This window comes from Diorhabda sublineata, chromosome 2 (assembly GCF_026230105.1).
Source record: "Diorhabda sublineata isolate icDioSubl1.1 chromosome 2, icDioSubl1.1, whole genome shotgun sequence".
Lineage (NCBI taxonomy): Eukaryota > Metazoa > Arthropoda > Insecta > Coleoptera > Chrysomelidae > Diorhabda > Diorhabda sublineata.
The window spans coordinates 11,727,092-11,747,511 of record NC_079475.1 but is presented as its reverse complement, the minus strand read 5'-3'; the positions used below and the strand labels follow the sequence as shown (position 1 = coordinate 11,747,511).

General features: G+C 33.4%; 1 protein-coding gene across 1 annotated transcript in view; it reads left to right on the top strand.

Annotated features, from left to right (window-relative positions):
- Positions 1 to 20,420, top strand: part of LOC130453359 (zinc finger protein GLI4) — a 149,576-nt gene that overhangs the window by 43,221 nt on the left and 85,935 nt on the right. The window contains exon 2 of the transcript XR_008911041.1: positions 5,189 to 5,212. The gene's annotated coding sequence lies outside the window, so the exon portion shown is untranslated. The remainder of the gene's footprint in view (positions 1 to 5,188; positions 5,213 to 20,420) is intronic.

Here is a 20,420-nt window from a genome sequence, read left to right as displayed (position 1 = left end):
ACCTAATACTTTCCTTTTATTGTTTACCTTTTTTCTGATAAAAGAAGACCAAAATCCCATGATTCTCTCAAAAAACGAGGCAGATTCGTTAATTACTGAACTCGTCATCAATCAACCTAGGTTTCAATTCAGCTGTCCAAATATTTGGGTAGTAGATGGGAGTTCAAAATCTTAATATAAAACTCCTTCTCATTTTCAGAAAAATCTTCACAGCGACTTCAAGCATCCTTAATGGATGAAAGTTTAGTGGGAATTTGGCGAAATTCATTTCCCAACTTATGTTATCGAAAACTTTTCAAACAACCCTAGTATATTTAATTATGTTTCGTTAATACGCTCATCCTGATTGGAGAATTTTCGTTAAGACATATTCTAAGATCATATTTTAAATACTCACACTGTATTTACGTTTGAATTATTATGAGACGTTGATTATTTGTTATGCTTTCGTCTGCTACTTCGAACTAGGTGGTTATTTGCCAATCGCATTTAATCGTGACTTTCCTACTCGATATCTCATACACGATATTATCACAAATTGCTTTCAAAATTAATAAAACCAGCAATAATGATGAGACAAGCTGCATTGATAATCCATTATTGAAGGTATAATTGGTTTTCCGCCTCCTCATTACTTTAATCAGAACTAAAAACTGCTAGTATTAGTTTTAACTCGAGAGGATTTATATCTACAATAAGAAAGTCGGCGATTATAATATCGGCAGTTATTTTTACTTGCTCATATTGTTATGTAATATCCGACAATATTGAAATGTGATGTCACGAGCGGCAAGACCAATTAATTATTTTATTCAAGTTGTACGGAGATAAGTTATTGTTCAACTAACTAATTATTTATTCATTATTTAGCATATTTTCATATGTGTATCGTCACGCAACGTGAATTATCACTATTATAACACACGCTTAGTTTTAATATAATTCAATTAAAAATTTTATTTTTTAATATACTTCCATTAGCTAGGTATATAGTTTTTATAATTATTTTTTCGAAATTTTCTATTGTATGAATTACGTAGAGAAGTAATTGCCACGAAAAATTACACGTAGAATTCAATCTTTTCGTTTACTTCAGTAACAGATATCACATCACTCAATAAATCGTGTAACTGACACACAGATGGCGTTGCTATTGACAAATCCACATGACGTTTATGTAGTACCAACTTTTAAAAGGCTAAGTATAGAATTTCACGACATTTCGACTAGTCAAAAATAAGTGACAGCCATTCAAATGAAGTTACTTTTGTTATTTTCAAACCAATGAATTGAAAACGATTTCGTATGTTAACTAACTACTTCTTGATGTACAAGCTCAGCAATGGCTTCAAAGGAGGTATTTTTAATTGGTCAGCTGAATTTAAACGTTGTCTTTTAGACCAATTTAGGTGGTTACTCGAGAAAACATAAAAAAAGTCCTCAAATTGGTTGTATCTAATCGTAAATTGGAATTTTGTGAGACAGCTGATATTAAGATTTGAACATTTGACGATTAGAAAGGTTTTTTCGAAGTGGATGCCGCGTTTACTTAAGTCTATCAAAATAAATGAAGTTTTTTTGCGTCGATGTGTGACAATAGATGAAACATGGATCCATCACTTCATTCCGGAATCAGAATGATTGTCATCAGAGTGAACTGCAGCCGGTGAACCATGTCCGAAGCGTCCAACAGTCAGCTGAGGTTATGGCTTCAGTATTTTGGATTATTTTTTGTCGAATATTTTCAAAAGGGAGATACAATCAATAACGGATACTACATAGAGTTGTTAGATCGTTTGAATACAAAAATCGGCCTCATATATCCAAGAAAAAACACTTTTTCACCAATGCACCGAATCAGAAGTCGATGGCAACGATGATTAAATTGATCAAATTACACATGGAATAGCTTCCTCATCCACCGTATAGTCCAGATCTGGCTCCTAGTGGGATATCATGAGGCGTCAATTCCTCCTCTTAATTAATTTACAGGGTATTAGCTGAACTTTCCAGGACTGACTTTGGAAAAAACAATTCAGGAATTCGTATTGAATAGTTCACTCTGTATCATAAATAGTTTTTAAATGCAATAAGTGATTTACAAACATAATAAGGTATTAATTTTAAAAAAAATATAAATTTCGACTATAATAACTGAAACAAGTACCAGTGATTTATATATCCTATAGATACCTATAGGATTTTATTTTGAAAAAAAAAAACACATAAAATTTGAAAACAGAAGAAATCTCTGTTGGAATCGATAGAACGATCTGTATAATTTAATGTTTGGAGATAATTTCATGAAAATGTTGGCCTCCGCTTTGGATAGCCCATGCGCAAGGTCCAATTTTGACACACACATATTGGCCGGTATTTCATGCATAAATGCTTCAATACTGGCTTCCAGTTCATCAATCGTTACTGGTTTATCCCTGTAGACATTAGCCTTAACATAGACCTACAAAAAATCGTCCAAAGGCGTTAAATCACACTATCTAGGCGCCGAAGGCGGTTCTCAATTTGGCCATTGTTTCGCGTGCCATATGTCAAGCATGTCCAATTCTTCCATTTTGGGTAAAAAATTGGTCAATCACCATATGGTAGCGCTCGCCATTTACAGTAACGTTCCGGCCACCGTCGCTTTTGAAAATGATGTCACCGGCCCTTAATCCACACCAAACAGTGACTTTTTCGGGATGCATTGGTAGCTCTTGCAATGCTTCTGGTTGATCTTCATTCCAGTTGCGGCAATTTTGTTTGTTGACATATCCATTGAACCAGAAATGAGCTTCGTCGCTGAATTCCATTTTTCGATAAAAAAGTGGATTTCCGTTCAACTTTTCCAGCGCCCATTCAGCAAGTGTGGATTCGAAAATCAGTTACAAGCTTCCTAATAATTCCCTCAATAGGCCGACCAAACTGCCCTCAACCGAGCATGACTTTTCAATGTAAAATTCAATAATTTGTAAACGTTGTTCGTTCGTAAGTCGATTCATGATTAAATTGTAGACCAAACTGAACTGACAATAACACAAGACACGATTCACGCGAGATCTGTCAAAAACAATGTTGCCAAAAAGATACCAGCAAAAAAATCACTCTTATAAAAATGGATTGCTGTTCGTTAGTCTCGCTAAAACTCAACAACGGCTGGACCGATTTGGCTAATTTTGTTCAGAGAATTATCTTCAGTGTATAATTTATTCAATATGGTAATTAACAATTCGCAATAAAAAAGTTTATAAGCTGTTATACCTATCGAATTCTGAATAGTAGAGGTTCTGCATTATGAAAAACTAGAACAATCATATGAATTACTTAAACTCTATATCCAATTGAAATTTATAGTCAATTTCACAAATCACTTTGAGAATTGATAAAGAAGGGGAGTTGACACTTTTTAGTAGCCTAATGATATCTCTGAGGGTTTTTGCATAGTAAAAGTATGTAAAGCTCATGGTGACTAGATTTTCATAACTTTGGTTTACTCTTAGATTTTTATTCATGCAATAAGTGATAATTACCTTATTTTATCTCATTGTCAATGTTCAATAATATTTAACGGTACCAAGTATCAATCATTTCTGCATACTTTTTCACACTATCCTTCCATTTTTGCAAATTGAAAGTTCTCAATACTGGTCTAATTACTCTCTCGGCGCCATTTTCAATAGGGAACTAGCTCTGCAACGGATAAATGTCTACTTTGTGAAGTAGCTATAAAGTTCCGCAATTGTTCCCCTGTTTCTAATCTACGAAGTGTTTTGTTTAATGCGGATTATGTGATTTTTTTCACAAAAGTAATGCCGTTCATTCAAAGAATGTTTTAATAAATATTTAAACAATTCGTCCTCCAGAGTACTATTCATATGCTAGATTTGTATGGAGAAGGTCTAATGGGTTTTCGGTTTTTCAAATCGTTTGTATAATTAAACATATTCCGACAAAGTTGATTCAACTTGTTAACGCTGATAAATAGAATAGAATAAAGATGAATAATATATACGTGGTGTGGTTATTAAGTAACTAGACGCTGCTGCAGAAAAAGTACGCAAGCGCCAAAGTTAGCGACGCCTGAACCCTACTTTTTCGAATATTCTGTCTGCTTATTCTTTTGCCGTAAAAATGATCGACGTCAAACTGAAACTTATAATTTATTGAAAGAACATCATAATGACATTATCAGGTTAAAACAAGGTTAACCTGACGAGGTCCACGCTAGAAAGGCATCAGGACAACTCTATTTAAAATGAAACAATAATATAAGGAATCTCTCAGGGTCACATTATTGAATATAAAAATATTTCTTATCAGGTTATCCTGACGAGGTCCACACTAGGATGACATTAAGTTGACCAGTTTGAAAATAAAGTAATTTTTCTCTAAACTTTCTTGCTCATGTCTATGCTAGGAATCTTTAAGGTTTACTTCACTGAAAAAATAATCTCCTCATCCCGTACTGCCCGCCTAGAGGTTTCAAGCCAAGTACAACATCTTAGTGTTAAACTACTCACCTTATTCGCCAGATCTTGCACCGTGCGACTTCTACCTCTTTCCTAAGATCAAATCTGCATCTAATTAACTCATATTTCGAGGGTAAGAGGCTTAAAATTCCATGCCTTTTGGAGGGGACTCGTCCTAATATTAATTACTCACCCTTTGTCAATACCCTGGATCTGCCTTAACTGGAGAAGAGTTTTTTGGAAGAATCACCTATTCACGAATAGATAACAGCTTGGGTTTAAACTTATTCTAGTATGATAACAAATGATTCATGGTTTGTGTCCAATAACATAATTAGAAGGAGTCTTCAAGTTCTCTTGGTTGGAAAAGCAAAAATCAAATTAACGATTAAAAACTAATGTGAAATACTTTAGTTTCAATCCAATCAACTGGCCAAAAACCTTGAGTCAGAACCTATTATTAAATATAAAATCCATACGACAAAGCTTTATAAATTACAAGATTACAAGTTTTGATTTAGTGATGTCCTCTATGTTTTTTTATTATATTTTGACTATTGGTAGTAGTGGTAACTATGAAATGCCCTTATTTTTAGTCTGTCCTACATGTTTTGTGATAGTAGGTCTCACGAGTCATTCCTACCGTTTACTTCGCTTGGAGCATAAAAAATATATGTTGTTCAATATAATTTTCCCGCTAAAGCTATTCTGTTTTGTTTCAGGTTTTTCTGTATAGGAAAAATAAGGTAAGTTTTCAAAACCGCGTTAATAATATTCATAAAGTTTATGACATTAACTATTCAATCGAAGACCTACAACGAAGTTTATACATAAAAATGTTGTAATAAGAGTTTAAGAAAAAACTTAAAATATGTATTAAATAATAGTTAACAAGAAACAAATGGGCTTTAATAGAACCATGCCAATACTTATGATTATTTTAAATATATTCAGTTGCCTGTAATTGATCGCATTTACATAAATTAGCTGCTGAAGAAAGATATAAACTCACTGGAATTAGTAAGCATATCATGTACATTTTAATATGATATTTACAATAAAAATTCGTGTATTTTTAATTAAAAAAGTTCGTTGTATCTAAAATGAAGCAATCCTAGAATAATAATACGAGAATGGTCCCAGAAGTACCTGGCTCAACAAAGAGAACACAAAAATTTTGGAAAAAACTGAATTTATTTTTCAACGTAATCTCCTTTTAGCAATTCAAAATTTAATTGATTAATATCTGTCATTGCAATAATGGATATGAGAGCTGGTGCATTGTCTTGATGAAACAACTATTTCTTCTTAGCCAAACACGGACGTTTTTGCTTGATTTCTTACTCGCCGTTGATTGTTTCTCCTATTTCAAGATAGTCGATAGAAACAACCCCTCGTGCATCCCAAAAAACCGACGCCATGACATTGCCTTCAGATGGAAGGATCTTCGCCTTCTTTGGAGCTGGTTCTCAATTTTTGGTACAATATTTAGACGAAAACAAAAGAGGAAGAAGAAGAAGAATAAAGTACCAGATAGAGTCAAAAAACGGATAAAAAAGAGAAAAAACTGAAACCTATAAATATACTTATATATAGAAATCGGTCCACTATAAACTTTTGAATCAAAATCGATCAAATAAAGAAATATTTGGATTTCCTATTCTTAGCATCAATTGAACTTTTTTATTATTACCATGAATAGAGTTATTGACAATGTAAAACTTAATACTTAATTTTGTTTTAATGGATATGAACTCCTCTTGCCCTAATAACATCTCTCATATGATTAGTCATATATCAAATCAAGGCAGCTCTTGTTTCTTGTGTGATGTTAAGCTACACTTTTTCTACTGCAGTAATGAGCTTAGGGTTGAGTTAAAGGTAGAAATCTAGCTGAATTCTTTTCTTTGTCTCATCCCATAAATCGGATCTAGATCAGTACTGTATGCTGGTCAATCCATAACCCGAAAACTGCAATGTAATCTTGCACGATTATAGCTGTGTGCGGCCTTGCATTATCATGCATAAAGATAAATTCGTCCTCAATGTAATCTTCTTCTTCCGTGACCTTGGTCACCCCTACAAATGAACACAGGCTCGGTTGGTGCTCCTATAGAAATTGCACTCCGCTCTTCAAAGCAGCAAACTGCAAATCACTTTCTTCACCTTCGTTACATTTTCCTTTTTCGATCGCTTCCTTCTGGTCTCATCAACAGAGCAACGTTCAATTCATATGATCCTGGGTGAAACGCTGGCGTATCTGCTGATGAATTGTAGTAAATTTTGCACCAATCGCAAGTGTTTTAGGTATCAGGTGATTTTCTTGAAGACTTCGTCTTAGTTTCCACTAACTAATTCTCACTTCTACTACCTCACGGAGCTTTCGTTACCCTTGAACGGCATTAAGCTAAAGATTTCTTGATTTTGTTGACACAATATTCCCACATTAAGTCATCTTGAATTGTCTTCCAAAGCTTATTTCTCTTTTTGATCTGATGAATATGTTTACCAAGATTTTGAATTTTTTTTATTATTTTTGGTATAGTTTGACTTTTTCATCACAATAACAAAATTTCAATTAATCAACACATGGAATGTATACACTATCACTAAACTAATTTATTTAAATTACTCGATTACTTCGCTAATTCGTTTCATTTACTACGACTATTTACTATGTACTGAAGTAAATTACACTACATAAACTCTTTATATTTACAAAAATAATTCTTCGAAGATCTAGAGAAATAAAGAAAAAAAAACAAATAAATGGACATTCATATAAATTATTCAAAAGAAACGATTAAAATGAACCGCTTGCTATAGAAAATTATATAAAAACAAAGTTCAATCCAATTCCGGGTATTTCATCAAATGCCGCGACTCCACCGAATCCTAGAATACAACTATATTCAAGCAGAACCGGCCCCAGGGCGGAGATGTATTCGTAACAATATGTTTTGAGGTACTTCTTTCTATTTCAAATTCATTCAGTCGTTTCATATATCTCGATATGAAGCTAACTAGACTAACGCCACTTTTGAATATAAATGACTACAAAAAATGTGAATGTTATGATTGCTGCACTTGGGAGATGGGATATCATGAATAATCATTTAATTTCTAATTATAAATATGTAATTATCATTGAGCCGAATCGTTCATTTAACTTTTCAATCAAACAATTTCCACTTAGACAGAATTTAATCAGTATTATGAATCAGTCAATCAATTTGTGGTTTTATAAACTTTGATATCGTTCATAATAATATTTTTCTTAGTTAATAATCGAATAAAGGATCTTTTTCATTACAACGTAAGACTATTTTCAAAATAAATCGGAATTTGTCACGTTTTAATTTTAGAAATGACTATGGAATTCTTTTGTTTGCTACGTTACTATTTTTCTTTTTTAGTGTTATATTTTAAGACGGCATTTGCTTTACAATACTTTTAAAAATATACCAGCCCCGTCGTAGAGATTTTAGCTCAGCTAATGAATATTGCGTTGAAGATATACAAAATAATACAATCTACGTAATTTATTCACTATCACTACAAAAATTTAGGTAATCAATTCGAATGCTCTGAAACTTTGATTCTAAAAATAAATAGTAAAGTTGTAATAAAAAAACAAGGTGTTTCAATAGAAAGTTCACCTTTGTATGGTGAACGCAGATATTTGCAAGAGCGCGGTAGATATATCAATCGCTACCCTGGCTCTGGAATATAGGCGCGCAACGAATGAGTCGCGAACAGGTCGCGAACGTATGGCAGAAGTGCAACGTTCTCTAGGCGTGTTTGAAGCGCACAATACATTCACTTCAGACATGAAGACAGACGATTTAAGATTATCAGTGAATAAGTACACAGTACATGCTGTTATTCGCGACGTTCTTGTTGCGAGTCCGCTGCGCGTACACGGGGCGTGATCGACGCATGCCCTCTCCGCTTTGAACACGCTCGCGAGAATTTTATGAAAACAGTAATTTGGCGACTGTAGCCATTAGAAAATTCTGCAATATATATTTGTAAAAACTAAAAAACAAATATAAAGATGCAAATAGAATAAATTTTCAATATACAAAAAAAAACAACAATTCTTTTATAGAAAAGAAAATTAAACATGTACTATGAAAGAGAACAAAGAAATAGGTTATGTTTTCAAAATACGGGAAGGTCAAAGTGCATGGGATTTGGGGGGTGATAATTAAGTAGCTTTTATAATAATTTTATTTAAGAATAATTTTTTGAATTAGAAATATTTTATCTACTTAAGAAATTACCATGAAAAATATTTTCTAAATAGTTTCATAACTTATATACTATATACTTCATAACATAATAACTTCATAATTATAATCCAATATACTCGTAAGATTCTTTTCCATAAAATAATGATTCCGCCTCATCGTACTGAATTTTTTTAATATTAAATTAAACTATAAAAATATTTATATAAGCTGACCAATTATCAAAGGTGCTAAAATTTTTCAATGACTTTGAAAAACTTTGAGTCTTAATAATAAATTTTCTAGCACTGACCATTTAAAAATACCATTTCTGGCCTGTCAAATGATATAATTGGTCAATCGAAATTTCACACATAAGTTGCTAAATTCATGGAACCGCAAAGCTAGGCGTTTGATTGATTTAAAATCCGAGCATCCAAGGTCGAACACGTAGACGGTGTTACTCGATTTGTTCGCGACGAACCTGATTTGTCTATTAGGAAGCGCGCCGTTACTTTAAACGTGCATGGATCATCATTATTTCTCATCTCACACAAAGATTTAGAACTGAACCCTTACAAAATATAGTTGGTGCAAGCTTCAGCATGCTGGTCAAAGGCTTGAGTTCATAACCAAATGATTGAGCGTTTTCCGACGTTTACTAATATCTCGTTTCTGGATGAAACTTATTTTCATATTAATGGACACGTCAATAAGTAAAATTCTCGCTACTGGAGTGCAGAATAACAGAGAAATCGTGGCGAGTAAAACTATTATACAGGGTGCGGCAGCATAACTTCCTTTTTCCAAAAGTTAATAAAACTTATTGTATGAATCAGAAAATTTTTATTCGTTTTTTATAATACAGGCACATACATAAAGTTTTGTTTTACTGAGTTTTGAAGATCAAATCAGTTAGGTGACGTCCCCCATTCTCCATACACTGAGTAAACCGATTTCTGGCGTTTGTCATGACTCTTGCCAGCATAGCAGGCGTTATGTTGGCAATTTCTTCCTGGATGTTCGTCTTCAAATCTTGTAGGGTCCTTGGACGGTTCACATACACACGGGATTTCAAAAAACCCCATAGGAAATAATCACAAGGGGTCAAATCGGGAGAGCGGGCTGGCCACTCCAAATCGCCCCTAATTGAGATAAGGCGCTCTGGGAAGTGTTCCCTCAAAACAGCCAGTCTTGTTGGAACCAAGTGTCCCCTAAGTCCAACTCATCTAGCCGTGGGAAAAAAATTCCTGTAACATGTTTACATACCGGTGCGAATTCACTGTCACTGTGACTTCATTTTCCTCAAAGAACCAGGGACCAATAATTCCACGTGAGTAAATTGCACACCACACTGTGACTTTAGGTGAATGCAAAGGCCGTTGATGCAATTGTCGAGGATTGGTATCAGCCCACAAATGAAAATGGGCTTCATCACTAAAAAAAACAATAGCGTCCTCAGGAACGACTTCCAGAAAAACCTCACACGCGTTCCTCCGAGAATTGAAGTCACGTTCAGAAAGTTCCTGCACAATTGCCATCTTGTATGGATGAAAATGAAGATCATCATGAAGTATTCTCCTCACAGAACGATCGCAAAGTCCAAGGGCAGACGCATGTTTGCGCGCAGAACGTCGTGGTGATCGCAACACTGAAGTTCTAACTAACTCAATGTTCTCCGGTGATCTAATGGGCCGAGGGACTCCAGTTCTTCGTCTTGTCACACTTGCAGTTTGTCTGAACGTAGTGACCCACGTAACAATTGATTTCCGGTCCGGGACAGGGGCCAAGGGGGCTAAATTAAAGCGATTCCGAAAGGCGCGCTGGGTTGCGATCACAGAACATCCGCTCGAAAAGTAAACCTCAACGGCAAACGCACGCTCCTCACTGTTACAACGCATGATGGCGACTGAACTGTACCGGGACAAAACTTTATAGTCCCCCCTCTCGAACGAGACCACTAGCACTCCGTTACGACATCTACCGACTAAATGGCGAACTTTTTAAAAAAGGAAGTTATGCTGCCGCACCCTGTACTTTCAACGTAAAAATATTGACTTTGCATTGGAAATTCTTATTTTCTCATATTTACGCATAAAGGAAAACAGTTTTCTTTTTATATAAATACTGAAACTCACCTATACGTCTTCAAATCTCTCTTCAAAACGACTAACAGAAACTAAGCGTCCAATTGGTTGAAATTCAGCAGAAATCCGTATTGATATCGATACTTCCAGAATAATATTTACGTAACTTTTACTCGGTTTCTTTCATTGTTTTCAACGTAAAAAATGTTGACTTTACATTCTATTCTATTCTAATAACTACAGAACATGGTTCCAGTTCAATAGATCTCTGCCACGAGCTAGTGAAATTTCTCCTGGCAAATTGATCTCCAGGAGAGGTGACATAAGTTGGCCTCCATCCAGTTCCAATTCAACACCTATGGACTTTTCCTGTGGAATTATGTCAAACAAATCTAAAGTTCACGCTAACAAAAGAAAATATACCTTTAGAAATGGCACGAAGAATACCTGCTGAGTTGTCATTTTTTAGAAACAATTCCTAAGTTTTTTTAAAGTGGTTTTTAAAAATATGAACTTTCTTTTGAGACAGCTTCTACTAAATCAGATTCTTTCGGTAGTAGAAAGAAATAAATAACATTCCATGTATTCGAACTTGAAGAAGTTTCCAGGACGGATCTAGATTGACGATTGTTTTTGAGAATTTCTTAATTTTTGGAAAATTTCTATTTTTCTGCTGCGAATGTTCAATATTGTACGTTTGAATGAATTCATTTGATTTAAAAGTAGATTTTGTATTGTCAAAAATCAATATTTCCAATGTAAAGATTTGACCACCTTATAATCGTCTAGTGCCAAACAAAAGTTAGGGCATCGGCTTCACTCACAAGATAAGAAAATAAAAAGAAACCTTCCTCACTACATCGACTGGTAAACCGACTAGAATACTAATTTATTATTTCTCAGGTGCATAACTCAGCGGTCGGACACTTCGGAAGACTTTGTGTGTGTCTCCCACACAGCGGAAAAAATGTTATAACAATAAACGAGAAGTCTAGGGCCCCAAAGTGGACATTCCTCATTAGAGGCGCCCCCGCCACAATGCATTCCGATACATGATTGTAAATTCGAGAAGCGGGTTTTACAGGTGAATGGAAACCGAACGATTTAAGAGATAAAGCATTCAGTTCTTGTTATAATTTGTTATATCGAACGATATTCAGATAAGAAAGAGCGGATATTATAGTGAGGGGAATATTAATAAAGTATACATCAGGAATATACGAAAATAGAACTTGAAAAACATATGTAACAAAATTTAGAATTCCACCTGATAAATTTAGAAAATAAATATATTTAATAACGATTTATACGAGGACAGTTTTTTTTCAACCTCCGATCACTCAGTGTAGACGCTACACGGACAAAATATAGCAAGCATGCGTTGTAGACGATTGAGAAGCTCTCTCACTACACACTCCGCCATTTTTAACATTCTCGCGTCAGTCGGCGTTGTGCTATATACACGTAAACATGTCCGCTATTATTGATGCTCCCACCAAGTGTGAATTGCTAAATGTGATTCGTTTTCTTCAGGCTGAAGGCCATAATGCTGCAGAAATCCATCGGAGAATGAGTCGTTTGTGCATTAATGGTGTAGAAAGTATAGAGATGGCCATAGTGATGTGCATGCCAAGGACGCAAATCTGTCTTATGAAAAATTATGACAATGTATACAAACTAGAGTCTAATATATACAATAAAATATTTTCTTTAGCTCGAAAAACTCATCTTTTCATATTTATTTCTTTCTGCAAATATTCATTGAGAATATGCTTAAAAATTACGATACGATAGCTTCCAATTAATTTTTTGAAAATAGCAGCACTGATATGAATATGTCAAATCTCACATTGCCATCATGAAGTTTGACATCTTTAATAGTGAACGTTCTCGGAAAATGTTGTATTATTTGAGTTGTTTACAGACACTTGAAACATTTATCTTAGTCGGAAAATGAAACTGGTCGCACTTCGCTACTGAATGAATTTCGTAAAGATCTTCCAAAATCGGTTGTTGTGATAAAGTAATGTGAGATTGTGGTATACTTGAGGATTCGCTTTACTCCTATATATTCAATATAGCATCAAAATTTGGCTGTCAAAAAGATTTGTTTCATACTGCAAAATTTGATAATCGTAAAAAAAGCTCGTGTCTATTGGTGACAGGTGTCGAATCATACTTAAGAACTGAACATGTTTCCAGCGTTCCATTAGAGCAACGTATAACGGTGATTTATGCATGATACACCAGCATTTTTTTGCCAAAAGTGTGCGAAAAAATCAGGGAAGCTTATCGCAGGAGACGAATGCGAGATCTCACACATCAGTTCAAACAGAAACGTTTTTAAACAGTGAAAACTTCGAATTGATAGTTTATACGCCATACGGATCTTGTTTGGCACCCAATGGTTTCTACTTATTCACCTAGATTAAAAATAAATTACGAAAACAACGTTTTTCTACACCTGAAGAAGCGGTTGATACTTTCAAATTACATGTTTTGGATGTACATCAATCGGTTGTTGCCTCATCCATTTTTAGTAACAGCGAATCCATCCGGTATAAACTGCAATAAAAACTATTTGTTTTAATAAATATTTCTCTTCCATTGTCGACTTCCAGTAAAAGTGTACATTCTCGGTGTTAAATAAAAAGCGGTAAAATAAGAAATGCCCTTCAGAGTAAAAGAGTGATGTGAATATGCTGGTGACTGGTCGCTGAAAGACTTATGACGCGCTATTTCTCTTCGGTTATGATCTTTTTTGTGCCATCAGGATCATTTCCAATACAAGAATTACCACTTCTTGTTATTATAAATCCAGTTCTGAAACAAGTGAATTCCTATATTGTTTCGATATTATTTCTCTCAGTATATTTTTGAAAATTAACTAGGTATATAAAATAATCTCGTCAGGTTTTATAAATAAAACATTATTGAGTTGCCAATTAAATCAGGTGCATTGACCGTCGAAATTATTATTGCGAAAACTACTGTTAATTCGAAAAGCGGTAATTAAATTCCGAGGAATTATTAATTTCTTCGACTATATTCAATAAAACATCAATAAATTAGTAGAAGCTTTCTAAAATGTCTGTTGGTCTGTCACCGAATTAGCACTGACAAAAAAAATAGTTCAAAAATTTATAATGTAACTTTATAGGGTGTTCCGGGACTTGATGCCAAAAATTCGGAAATTTTTCCAATTTTTCAACAAAAAGGAACTATTTTTGTAACTCTATCAAATTTATGGCTTGGGAGATACGAGGTCTGGGTATTCCCCTTTAATATACTCCCTTCCTCTCGCCACACACCTTTCCATACGTTTTTCCCTTGATCGAACCTTTAGAAGCTCTGTCGTTTTTTGCTTTACCGCTTCCATCGACTCAAATCGAGTCCCTTTCAAAGCAGATCTTTTTCTAACGTTTCTAACCTTTCAAGGAAATCTGAGCAGATCCATTCACGCAGGAGCTTTTGGTACGGTGTCAGTTTTTTTGGCACCAACTTCGTCATGTGTAATTCCTCATGTAAAATTTTTCTAAACCGTTTCTTTATCGGCAGATGCTCATTCGATGATCTGCACGCACAATTTGGTCGATTTTGGTCACTGTTTTCGATGTTGAAACAGTCACACGACCACCTGGGCGCTGGTCATCTTCAGTGACCTCAGTAAAGCGCTTACACCACTAAAAAACACGCGCAATAAATAGAGAATTGTCCCCATAGGCCTCTTGCAGCAATTTATAGTACTCAGTCGAAATTTTTTTTCAATTTAAAGAGAAATTTGAAATTGATACCTCAGCGTCGCCAGACCTCGTATGTAAATTTCTAGAACCGTTTACCATAAAGAGATATGCTGACGAAAATTATCATAAATTGTGATTATTCATCGAAAATATGAGATTTTTTTGTCGCAGCATTATTTTCACGTCATCTATTATTTTCGAATTTTTTGTATCAAGTCCTAATTATCCTTACATGAAAATCACATTTTTTTAAATTAAGAACATTTCAATAAGAACAATAATATTGAAATCCAATCGGCGTTTGTTTTCAGTGAAAGAAATATTTGAGTTATATATGTCTATAATGTCTTTCATTTCTTTTCTTTTAACAACGACACTGAGTGAGAACATTTACCTTGTAATGACTAATTGCTTGGCTCAGTCATCCTCGATTTGTATTCAGTATGTTCAGTATGTTATGTACTCACATTTTATCAATTTCTAAAATCAAGATAAGTAATATTCTAATAATTGTATTGTATAATGATTGATTGGATTGGATGGTATAAAGAACTATTATTGCCGCCTTGAATCATAATCACGTAGTCAAAAAATAGCACCGCATAACCTCACAAATGTTCGTTTGGATGAATCCTAGTGCTGTGGCTGAATCTCATTCTGTCTCGAGGTATCTTTCTGCTCTTCTTCTGTTTTGACTATTGTCTATTTCAGATGGTGCATAATTATATTAAAACAACAAATCGGCAGAAAGGGTTCCTCGATGCTACGGAGCAGGCAATATTGATGGTCGTTTCAATTCAATGCACCAAAATCAACATTTGGTTGATAAGTCAAGAAAATACGAGAAAACGCAGATAAAAAAGCTGGATAATTAAGATAAATAGGTCGATTAGCAACTAGAAATATTCCTCACAAAAAAACCACAAAAGGGACAACTTGATAGCAGCAAGAGCTAGAACTGAGTCTTCCACCTGAACAATGGGTTGAAGTTAGTTAAACTGGAAATTTTTTTAGCCTGATTCAAAAATTTTTTAAAAATCTACATAGGACTCGTCCAATTTATTACTTTTTGACGGTAATTCGACGCACACAAAGAAAATTGATCTTGCTCAAGATAATAGATTTAAGTATGCTTTCCACCCCACTGCTTTTAGCTGCATTTAACACTTAGACGCTGCTTTAATGAGACCTATTAGCGTTCACAATAAGAAGGAAGTTCGAATGAGATCTAATATTGGATTATAATACTTTATTTACTACAATAAACATTAAGTAAGTTGATCAAGATCAACCTGCTGACAAAGAACTCCAATTCACTAAAGAGGTTTATGCAAGAGTGACGAGCGATGGATCGTCCAATCTACAACAATGTTCTTAGATGAAAGATGTAGTACATCTTATACATATACTTATATTCCGAAAGTTGAACAGAACAAGCGTCCAAAAGAAAAGGAAACACAGTAATTATCAGTTTATCACCATATTTAGAAGAGAAAAGCTAAAGATGATCGCGTTGTTGAAGAGAACAGAGATAAAGTAAATATCTAAATTCAAAAAACAATCTTATTCATCACATTCAGATAATGAAGAGGATGTTGATTGTTTATATTATCTAGACTTCTATCCTGAATCAACTGAAGGTTGATATTTATGACGATGAGGCCGTTTTTATATAATTTTGAGCCCTATAACTGAACTAGGAAAAAAATTTCCAATTAATTAGTTCTTTATAATTATGAATTACTTTAAAACTTATTATTAAAAATAATATTTCTTTACTGTAGATATTTTTTAGTTTTTCTAATGATTAAATTACGGATTAATCGATTTATTTGAAACAATCTGTCTCGATGCACCCCCGATTTCCGCTTGTGTACATTTCATAAGTATTTTTTATTTTCCCATATATTTGTTCTCGGTCCGGTACTGATATTAGCGTCCATATTATTGAATATCTGAAACTGATTTAGTGAATGCGAATGATATAGTCTGTTGCTTCGTAATGTGCTATTTGTGACTGAGAAAATAATCATAATAATGAGATATACGGCCCGGGAGCAGCCAAGGAGGTAGCATAGTAATTTACTATATCCTTATTTTTTATATGAAAAAAAAGTAAGAAAATAACCGTAATGGATTGTAATAAATACCAATTATATTAGAAACAATTTTCTTTTCTAGTATACAGAATCAATTACTGAATTCTACAAATAAATAAGTACTCCGATCAAGGCTACGGAAAAAAATTATTCGAAATTAATAAAATTAAGCTAAAAGACAAATCACTGTAGAATAGGTATAGAGTTCTACTATTTTTGGGGTATATTGTGATTAAAACTTCAACGTAAATAATCAATTCGGCATACATTCAATGAAGCTATTCATTTCCAAATAACATGATTTTCTTTACACGGATGAGGTTTCTCAGTCCATACCCAAAAAGAAACAACGATATAGCATTTATTTGTTTCAATTAACAAAGCTGATGATATCTCTTGTATCTTTCATACCCATAGTATAAAGTATTTTTTTTTTAAACTCAAGAAGTTATAACCGTATTTGTCCTTATAGGTCTCACCCGTCTAAATGTGTAATTTATATCAAAATTATGAACGCCCTCTATGCAGAAGTTCCATGTGCTTTCCTTTAAATGATCTGTACTTCCCCCAAAAGTTTCTCCGATTGTGGGTGTTTTTCCCATTCGCATTCAGTTTGTGATAGGAATTGGATATTCAGCATTTATATATAAATACTTTGAAGTTATGTAGATAATTTCAATTTCGAAGATAAGGTATTGGTAAATTCTGCATCGTTTTAGTTTTGGATATGATGGATGCCTATGAAAGAGATAATCAGCGCCTCAACGATCTATATAAACTGTCCCGACTGATGGCGAATATATCGCTGTTTTCGATGAAATCGTTGGGTGAATCAGATCACCATTCTAGTTCCGATAGTGAGGAAGAGGCCAGAAACATATGAAATTCTTGAAGATAATAACATAATATCCGTACCAAAAGAGTACGGTATTAGTATTAGTACCTGGTATATGCAAAGACTGCAGTAATTCCAAATGACTCTTGGAACTTTTTTTTTGATGGCATAATGTTTTAGAACAATATACAGATTTGTATATACGTAAAACTGCAAACTTCTATAGAGACATATACTTTACCATCATATACAGTGGAAATGAAAGCATTTTTAGGCTTATTTTATCTAGCTTTTCTAGAACATGGTGGGAGAGTATGTGAAATTCCGTTTGTACATGCCACAAAAGCCAAGCTATAATGTTTTTTTTTTTTGGTTGATTCCAAAACATTTTATACCTAATATCAGAATTGATCGTTTGGTTCTTTCGAATCAGTTCAAAAAATCCCGCCAAAATGAGAGCTTGAGATTTTTTTGCGATGTTTCAGCTTTCAATGTGGTTTGGGCTGGTTCTACTATTTTCTACGACCACTTATGATTCTTTTCAAGAAAATGTTGGTGCTATTTCGTTTATATGGCAAATGTTGACTCTTTGTGTTAAATGAATTTTTTTTTTCAATTCGTTAGATACCCAAATATGAAGCTTCTTAAATAGCTCAAGACATGTAGTTTCTTCGCAGCATCTCGAATTATCCTCTTAATATGATTTTAATTTGGTCATTATCAGTAGGCCGACCAAAACGTTGCTCATCTTTGAGAACAAACCTATCACGTGACAAACGGCAAAGTACAGGGCTAACATAAGTTATTCGAAAAATTAAGCATTTATTTGATTGCCTGAACCTATTGAACTACCCAAAAATTTGGATTATTCGATTGGTGTATTGAAAAGATTTTTTCAATAATCGCCATATTTTTTTATTTCTAATTAGGGTCGGATGACCATATTAAAATTATTTTGTTATATTCATGTGGAAAATAGAAAAAAAAATAGAATGAAAGTGAATTTTGATGCAATGGCAATCATTAATTCTTATATTATCACGTTAAGAATTAAAATCTGATTCTGATTATTATAAACTAATTTACTGTATATATCAAGTACCTTATATTCGAAATATTTTCCAGTTAATTACCTTATTTCGGCCCTGCTTCACTTAAGGTAATGAGTTGAAAGAAATAACGTTTGTATTTAATGACATGCAATATAGCTAGTTCTAATCAAACTATCAATCTGGTATATCTCGAAGTAATTCACGTAAAATATATATTAAATAAAGTGGATTCAACGGCTTTTATATTAAATAGGAAGAATGAGAATGTACAACTACAGAGCGTATCATATTAATCATCCGATTATTTTAGTAACTTAGCTGAAATAAGTTGAGTACGAACATCTGTTTAAATCTATTTTTACGTCATCTTTAATTTAATTTTTTCCTTATAGTTGCATATATTACATTTGGTAATAAAAACATCATATATTGAAATATCATATATTCCGAAAATTATGGATTTAAAAAATTTAAATTACTTAAACTTGTATTGCTAACGAAACCTTCGAAGTATTCGAGTTAGTTTCCATAAACTTGCAGTGTACAATTCCCAATTTTTTCTTACAGTAACAGTAAATGAAGCGTTACAAAAATTATTGTCATTTACTTACTTATCCTGAAACTTTTCTACATTTTCAGGTGTAAGACTTGCCTTTTCCACAGCTGTTTCCATTCTTTCCTAATTTCTTCTCTCCACCTCCTCCACGGTGGTAAGTTGGTGCTTCATATATCTTCCGTATCAATCCTTCGTTTTCCATTTTCAAAACATCGCCAAATCATCTTAATAGTCCTTCTCGAGTTTATTTTGAATCGATTTTAAATTCAAATTCTCTCCTATATTTTTCTAGTTTTGCTTTTTCGTTTCTGTATGATCTGTATGTCAATATGGTCAATATGTTTTTATTTGTTTTCGTATTTCCTTTTTGTTCAGAAACTGTGTCTAAATTGAATAATCTTCCAGTTCTTTTATTCATCTCTTGTTCGAATCTTCCATCTTGTAGTATGATGCCAAGGTATTTGAAGCTTTTCACGTGCTCTATATTTGATTCTTCCAATTTTATCTTATGCGTCTTATTATCATCAACTTAGTTTTGTGTTCTTTTATTTTCATATTCATTATCTATAGACTGTCATCATGTATTTTTAAGTCCATTTGCCTAACTCTGGCATACATTTTCGTCTGTTTATATGAAGCTTTCAATCTCTTTAATTAGTTTTTCTTCTATACCTCTTCATTCTATGATTTTCCATATGTCAATCGTATTGGCTTTGTCGAATTCTTTTCCAAGATTTATAGAACACAGTAGCTTTTCTCTGTTTTCTCTCATTGCTTTTTCAGTCTAATCATGAAGTTAACATCTATTGTTTCTTTGTTTGTTCTAAACCGTGGTTGTTAATCTTCAATGGTTCCTTCTTGATCATGTCTTAGTCTATTCTCGTTTATATCTTGCTGATTGTACTTAGTAATCTGATTCCTCTATAATTGTAACAGCTTCTTGTATTTTGGTGTAATTATACACACTTCTCAATCTTTTGGAGCTTCTCCTTTGTTATATATTTTGTTCAGTAGGATTTTTAGTGTGTCTGTTATTATTATGTCTATCGTTATTTGGTATATTTCTTTCCTTTCTATATTGCCTGTTGTATTTCTTTTGAACTTTTGCATTTTTTGTTATTTGTGTTTCTGTTAATCCAATCCTGTAGTATCTCTGTTTTTATTTCTTGTTCAAATCCTTTCCTTATAAACTATCTCAAAAATATTGTTTCCATCTTTTCCATGACAACATCTTCTTTTGTTATTATATCTCCTCTTTTCTCTTTTATGCTCATGAGTAAGTTCTTAATATAATTACTTGTTTTTCTGATGTTTTCATGTGTGTTAATAATTTTTTCTCTAAATTATCAC